The 7327-nt window shown below is 39.0% G+C and overlaps 1 long non-coding RNA gene across 1 annotated transcript in view; it reads left to right on the plus strand.

Moving 5' to 3' along the window:
* The window catches only part of LOC107051780, a 55111-nt gene extending 48179 nt beyond the window's left edge, over positions 1-6932 (plus strand). The window contains exon 4 of the long non-coding RNA XR_001463662.4: positions 3018-6932. This is a non-coding gene — a long non-coding RNA (uncharacterized LOC107051780). The remainder of the gene's footprint in view (positions 1-3017) is intronic.
* Positions 6933-7327: the final 395 nt, after the last annotated feature.

Consider the following 7327-nt stretch of genomic DNA (forward strand, 5'->3'; position numbering starts at 1 on the left):
CCCTGATGTTGTGTGGTGTGTTAAGTGCCATGAGTAGGTCTCTGATAATGTGCAAGCATTGGCATGTGGAAATGTTCTGCTAAGAGTCCCTAAATTTCTTCTCAGTATGCTAACTTCCCACATTTTTGGAAACTGGTCAGCAGACAGTAATTCTCATCCTTAAAAACTAAAATTTTATCATTTTAAAAATAGGGTTTTAACAGATCAGAAAGCATAACCTCTTTTCACATTGCACGTAGAGAGGATAAATCATTGGATGCCTTAATTTATAAGTACCCATTATATTCCAGCTTCATTGCCAGTATCTATTTACACATTTCCCACAAAGAAATTAAAATAGAAGAACATATTGTTCCCCAGACTTGTTGATTGACTTACTGATTTATAGGCTTGGTTTCTGAGACTCAACCAAAGCTTTTCCCATTGCACCACACTAAGAGTCATGAAAATAGTGGAACAGAAATACCACACAAACAAGCCATGCATGCTTTCTGCTCAAGCAAATTCAGGCTGACCTTGAGATGTTTAGATCTTCAAACTTTGAAATCTCCAGCTAGCCACAGAAGAAATAGTTGCTCTACACCAACCAAAACATAGAGGAAAATTGATGTTACAAAGAATCATTCATTTATTTTTCTTTCAACAGTAGCAATTAAATTAAATTAAACCCAGCAGAGAATTGATAGAACCTACAATGACATTGAATGTTTTGAATTTGAATTTCCTGGTAAAACAATCCTCAGGTCCTACTCTATGTTTACTCCAGTATATCTAAAAGCAGGGTGGATAGCATTCATAATCTATTCTGTTCCCTTTGCACACAGCATAAACACCATTCCTGGCGTATGTGTTTTCTTCGCATGTTGTTTTTTTTTTTTTTTTTTTTTTTGTCATTTTTTAGGTCCTTCTCAGTGTGTACTTTGACTACATAGGTTTTCCTGCAGGTAATGCTTGTTTATTTTTAGCACAGCTAATGGTGTTCTAACTTACAACATAACAGTCTTGCCTTCTGAATATGGGGAGTGACTCACATTCATTAAAATGAATCTTGATACATTTGGCTACTTACATAAAACAGAGGTGCATAATGTGGGGGAATTAGAGGACACGGAATTCATTAATCCATGAGGTGGCAGTGATGCCAAGCAGAGACAGGAATAGATTTTTCACATGTGTCTTGGTGACAAAGTGATTGTTTTGGGGAAAATGAAAAGAAGGTTGGAATTCAGGAACACGTAAGCCTAGGAGGGTGTTGTGTCACAGACTGAAAAGAAAAATGGGTTGTGGAAATCAAACTGATATAGAATTTTTAGAACATTCATGTGACACCATTGTATTTTTCTTTTCACTCTGAATTTTGGTAATCCTTCAGATTGTTTTGACTTAGTAATTTCTTTCTTTTGGAATGATTTAGTCTAGTAAATTTTGTACTGGTGCACAGACTGAAAACAAAATCCATTATGTGAGTAGCAGCAAAAGGTGACATCAGCTTTGTGCTACATGGTGATTGTGATTGTGTGTGGGCTGTATGTAAGTCAGCCCCTTCTGTTTAACATGATGGCATGGCCAATACAAATAGTTGCTGATGTGGATTCTTGGGGAAAGCAGAGAAAGGGACAGAGAGAGCAATAACTCTACATAACTTTTATCTAAGAAAAACACAGCTCTCAGTCCAGCATTTCTTTTAGGACCAGCCACCCACTGACTTCAAGAGGAATTTGCAGTGAGTAAGTGAGATGAAAGCAGTTCAGCTTTTTGTAACCAGGATACTTTCCATAATGCCAGTCCTACAAAGCTGTGCTAATGTGGGAGAGGGTCATCCTCCCCATACTCTGGTGGCTGTATGACATCTATTGAAACAGAACATTTGTCTCAATTAACTTTCATGCCAAACACATGGTATTTTATAAAGAAGAATCGCCTGTGTAGCCCCACCACATCCTCCAGTATCTATGACAATATGTTCAGTGTTGATGTATTTTAATACTGATAAAATAATACATAATCACTAATAATTTGCTTCTAAGTAGCACATTTTATGCAGTGTCTGGTAGGCATATTACTGATTTAAATTGACTGGGATTCCCAAGTCTTTTTTGAGTCAAGTAAATGAAAGCTGTCATTTTCAAAGTTAGAGGGTTAAAGTTAGACAACGGAACCTGTGCTAAAGTCTCAAAGCACAACAGTCTCACATTCAAAAGCTCTGAGCTTGTGCAGTTTTGAATACCTCCAGTATTATGCAAGTCATTCAGCAAGTCAGTGATGCATAAGGAAAAGCTGTGCAGGAAAAAAGCCCTCGTGCCCAGATCCAAGTCACTTGTATATCCATCAGGCAATTGCTATGTGTCAAAATAATGATATTTCAAAAGCAAGATAGATTACAGATTCCACTTATTTCCATTTGGGCTTTCCTGCTGCCATCTCAAAACTGCTACGGGTCTCACAAGCATCAAGTCCTAAAGCATTTGAATAGCTTGTGGAAGACCTTTTCCAGCTTGAGATTTTGGGACATGATAACAATATTGGGGATTTCCATTTGATCCCTGTATCCCAACACATCCATGGATATAACCTTAATGGGATGTCTAGGGGAAAAATGACATCCATTGTGGATGGAGATCACCTCTTCTCTTTGTTTTTGTGCATCACAAAGGAAAGCAAAACCAGTGAAGAACAAGCTGAGTCTGAACTATGCTGATGCCAAGCTCAGAGATGTGGAAGCTGATTTTGTTATGGATAACGCTGAACCCAACTCTTGTAGCTTTCCTTTTCCTGTCCAAAATTTACCACTTGAGCTTACATTTTATTTAATTTCTAATGGCTTTGCCAACACGCTCCTTGCCTAACAAATACATAAGCAGTGACATCTAACTCAGCATCTTCAAAGTCTTCTTTATTCTAAGGGATAATTGTTTTTATTATTTTAAATTATGTAATAATGCCAAGACACTGAAGTAATGGATCCCCTAAAACACACACGCTATAATAATGATCCCTCTTTTATTATGTTTCTCTAGGATGCTTAAACTAATCATCTCTGGAAAGCTTTCCCTGCACCAGATGCAGCTAGTGAACAATATCATTGCTATTCTCCACACTACCAGCATCTAATCCATGAAGCCAGGAAAGAATGTCCAGAGAAGAAGCAAATCAGCATTGATCACCAAGAGACTAGTTTCCAACAGAGTGGATAAATCTCCTGTCTCTCTCTCTTCTAATGTTCTTCCTGGCCCAAGGCACCCTGATGAACCACTGGCCTCCATCCAACTCACACTGAAAGGAAGTCAGATTCACAGTGAGATGATTCAGGGGAATAGTCTCATCAATTGCACCCAGAATGCTTAATTTTATTGCAAAGACCAACACCAACTCCCACTGCCAAATCTGTCTTGCTGAGATATACATGAGCTGAAGTTGAGTCTGATCATGTGTCAAGGACAATAGAAAATCTGTTTCAGCCAAAGCCACGAAATATCAGGAAATACTGGCTGGGAGCAGAGTTAGGCCCATCTTCCCTCTCTCACTGCACTCTCACCAAAAGCAGGTCCCTTATTTCAGTATTAGATTCTGTGGCAGACTTAATGTCTTCACTGAAATGGCAGAGAAATTGAGAAAAAGGAGCTATACACATCAATTTGCCTCCAAAACATGAGTGGGTGATGGCTACAAGTTGAGAAAAACTGCTTTTTCAGCTCTGTCATTATGGGCTGTGTTGGCATTGAATGCTGTGGAAGTCTCTGTAAGCACATGTGCATGCTTGGGGTTGCATGCTGTCCGGGCTGATGCTGAAACGGTGCTGCAGAACACTGTTCTACATCAGCTCCTCAAAAGTATGCACCAGCATTATGCACAGAAAGACAGCATTATGGTAGATGTTATCACAGAGAAATCATTTCTCTGTTTTGTCCCTAGCATCGCTACCACATGTGTCATTTACAGACTAGAGTTTCCAGGAAATAACATGCAAGAAGCCCTTCACCTTTGCAAGTGAAACCAAGAAAAAGCTACTAATGAAAGGACAAAGCATTTTTTAAGTACTAGAGCAGGAACAGATCTGCAGCTGTAATTCACCTCTTTTCAATTAATTTATGTCACTTTTTTTTTTGGAAACTTTGTTTAACACTTTCATTTTTTTCTTGGGTTTGGCTCAGGGTATGCAGAATTTTTTGGAGTCCAAAATTTTTTCCTGAGCAGCACACAAGAATCTATTTCTTGACCCAAAATAAAATACGGATGAATTTTCTGACCATTATGAGCATACTGGAAAGTAGAGAGCGCTCTGAAAATCGTGGCATGACTAAAAGACTGATATTTTAGTGAAGCTGAAAGAGAGCGAGTTGCTTATGAATATAATAGCAACTGTAGTCATACTAGCAGGAGTTGAATTACAAGGTCATCAGTCCGCAGGCTATGAGACCTTGTCAAAAGATTCCACTATTCCTAATTCTCCTACCACAAACACCACATCATATAATATGATCTAATGCAATGTTATACAATATATAATATTTGTATTACAATGCATATACATGGTATAATACTTAAAAACACGGGGAGAGAACTCTGGATAAGCCTGCATCCTTCATAAGACATGCTGCCATTTTAATCTTGCTCATTGAGAAAATTATGTTTATGTTACGACACTCTGAGATTTCCTAACCGTGGAAGCATGGGAAAAACACATAAACAAGAAACACAAGGGGGCAGAACCTCTTTAAATTGCTCTAGCACGTCAGGGAATACGATTAGCCTTTCAGTATCAAAACTGTGGGGGGTCTCGAGAAAATTCCATAAACTGCCTCCTGGATGTTAACAGCTGCAACCAAGCAAAACTAGGCACACACAGAGGATCCTTCGTAAGTGTTTGCTCACATACACCAGGCTCTCTAGCTAGTTATTCCCACTATGTCTGAAAGCATGCATATGTTTTCCTCCTTCAACAGACACACTGACATTGTTGAAAATACTTGTTTAGTCCAGTTACCGACAGTAGTTTTCTCTTTCTAGCCACTGTTGACCAGTTTTGTCTCATAATTGACAGTTTTTGCTCTTCCATGCTCAGAAGTAGCAAGGGCTAACTGGGGAAATGTGTTAAAGCAGCCCCATTATGTTCAGTCTGTTGTGACTGGTTCATGACATTACACTTCTGTTTTGAGCTGTGTTTGAGCTCCAGAGGGCTTGGTGTGTCGCCTGACACCCAATGATAGATGTTGCCCATCCCCGGACAGCAAGACAGAGCACTGTTTTTATTTGCAGCTCGCCTCCCTAAAACAATGGCTCATCCATTGTTCAGGGGGATTGCAGCTCGTGTACAAACAGGATGGCATGACAGCGAGAGGCCAAAGGGACAGCCTGCTCTCTATAAGTTCATCAGGGGTGGTAAACACAAGAGAGGGAGAAAAGCTATTTAAGCTACAGAACAATGTTGGCACAAGAACAAATGGGTCTGAATTGGCCATGAATAAATGTGAGCTGGAAATTAGAAGAATACTTCTAACCCTCAGCACAGTGAGGCTTGGGAACAGCCTTCCCATTGGGGGCAAGAAACCTAACTGGGTTCAAGATGGAACTTGATAAATTTATGAAAAGGATTGTATGTTGTGGTTGCCTAAGACAGCAGGGGACTGGACACAGTGACGCAGGATGCAGTTTCCAGGCCTATGCTCTTCACAGCAAAAACAACAATTACTCCTTCATATGTATGCTTTCAGGCCTTCTTTTCCAATCCAGGGCTGCACTTCTACTCATAACCGTATTGGAGGAATTTAGGTTTTAACACTGGCTCAACCTGGCAGCTTGTTTGCTGTGCTGTGACCACGCTGAACCACCTTCAGGGAATGAATCTCAGCCTTGATTTTGTGGGAAATTATATTATTTGTTGCAACTGGAAAACGACAGCGCTTAATTTTTACAGTGCTCTTACTGATGCGGAGACTGCTGTGCAATTTGGCACAACATGCCATTTCTCATCAAGAAAAGCCTGAGACTGGAATAATAAGGAAGTTCCAAATCAGGGTGAAGGTGCACAGGCAAAATTGTTTTGGGAAATTCAAAAAGCTTGTCACACCCCATATACCTGCAGGATTTGATAAAAATAGTTGATCGTGCTCAGAAATTGGAAGTGTTATATAGCAACGTTGAAGAATTGTGCATTGACTGAAACTTCATTTTTAGTTTATTATTTAAAAATATTGTTTGATAAATAGTACTTGACATTAAGATTTCAATAGAACACGTGAAACAATCATAATGTTTTTGCAGTAGGAAACGGTGCTGATATCATTCCAATATCTCTATTATTTTGTTTCAGGAAATACAGTTATCACATTGTTTCAGTGCTAACTTATGGGGTAGGGACAGCAAAGACACTTCCTTAATCCTATCAGACTTCCTCCAAATTACCACTATGGTCTATACAGTCAAAGTCGCATTACCTGAATGTCAGGAATTGTGTAAGGTGGCGTTCCAATAAATACTGTAGCTTCTAGGGGGAGATTCAGTTCACAAAGAAGGAATATGATCACTCCTTAAAGGAACTTCCAGTGACACATTTGTTATTGTCTGAACAAACTACTTAGAACTTCAGAAAGGTCACTTTAGCCTCCTTAGGCACGAGCATTCCTACACTCCCACAGCATTCAGCAGCTGTAACTTACTTCAAATCTATTTCATGTGGTCCAACTCTGGACAAGAATTAGGAAATATTTTCCACAATAGCAGAGGTCTCTCCCTTTCTGGTGACTAACCCCACGGGTAATGCAGAACAGCAAACTTGTGTCACATATGGTACCTTATTAACCACTTTAGAAAAAAGAGACGCTTGCATATTATAGTTATCTGTCATCCTCCTATTGAACTGTTTGATGTAAATCTCCTGGCTGGTATGTGTGATCTCAGTTTTGGAAAGACTATAATAGCTTGATGAAAAAGTTGGAAGGTGCTTGGTCATACTTCTCTGTCTGCCAGTTGTGCCATTCATAAATTAAGGATAATGATATTTACCTCCCTTGTAAAGTACTTTGAGGTACAGTGAATGAGAGATTGTGATTAGTTGCTACTTTATGTTATAAATACAACTGGTTGTTTCAGAGCCACATTAACTTGAATCTGGAGTTCTATAAAACTTTATTAAATCAAGAAGGTGAGTAATCATTTTAGAAGCACTATCTTCTACATGTCTATACTTACTCTTTACACAGATGAATTCCAGATGCTTCTTCAAAAGATCTTCATTGTGCTTTATCTCACTGAACTTGTTATTCAAAATGCCAAGGAAAAGATGACTTTCAAATACTAAGGGCAAAGCAAATAAAGATATTTGTTAGAT

This window comes from Gallus gallus, chromosome 4 (assembly GCF_016699485.2).
Source record: "Gallus gallus isolate bGalGal1 chromosome 4, bGalGal1.mat.broiler.GRCg7b, whole genome shotgun sequence".
Classification (NCBI taxonomy): domain Eukaryota; kingdom Metazoa; phylum Chordata; class Aves; order Galliformes; family Phasianidae; genus Gallus; species Gallus gallus.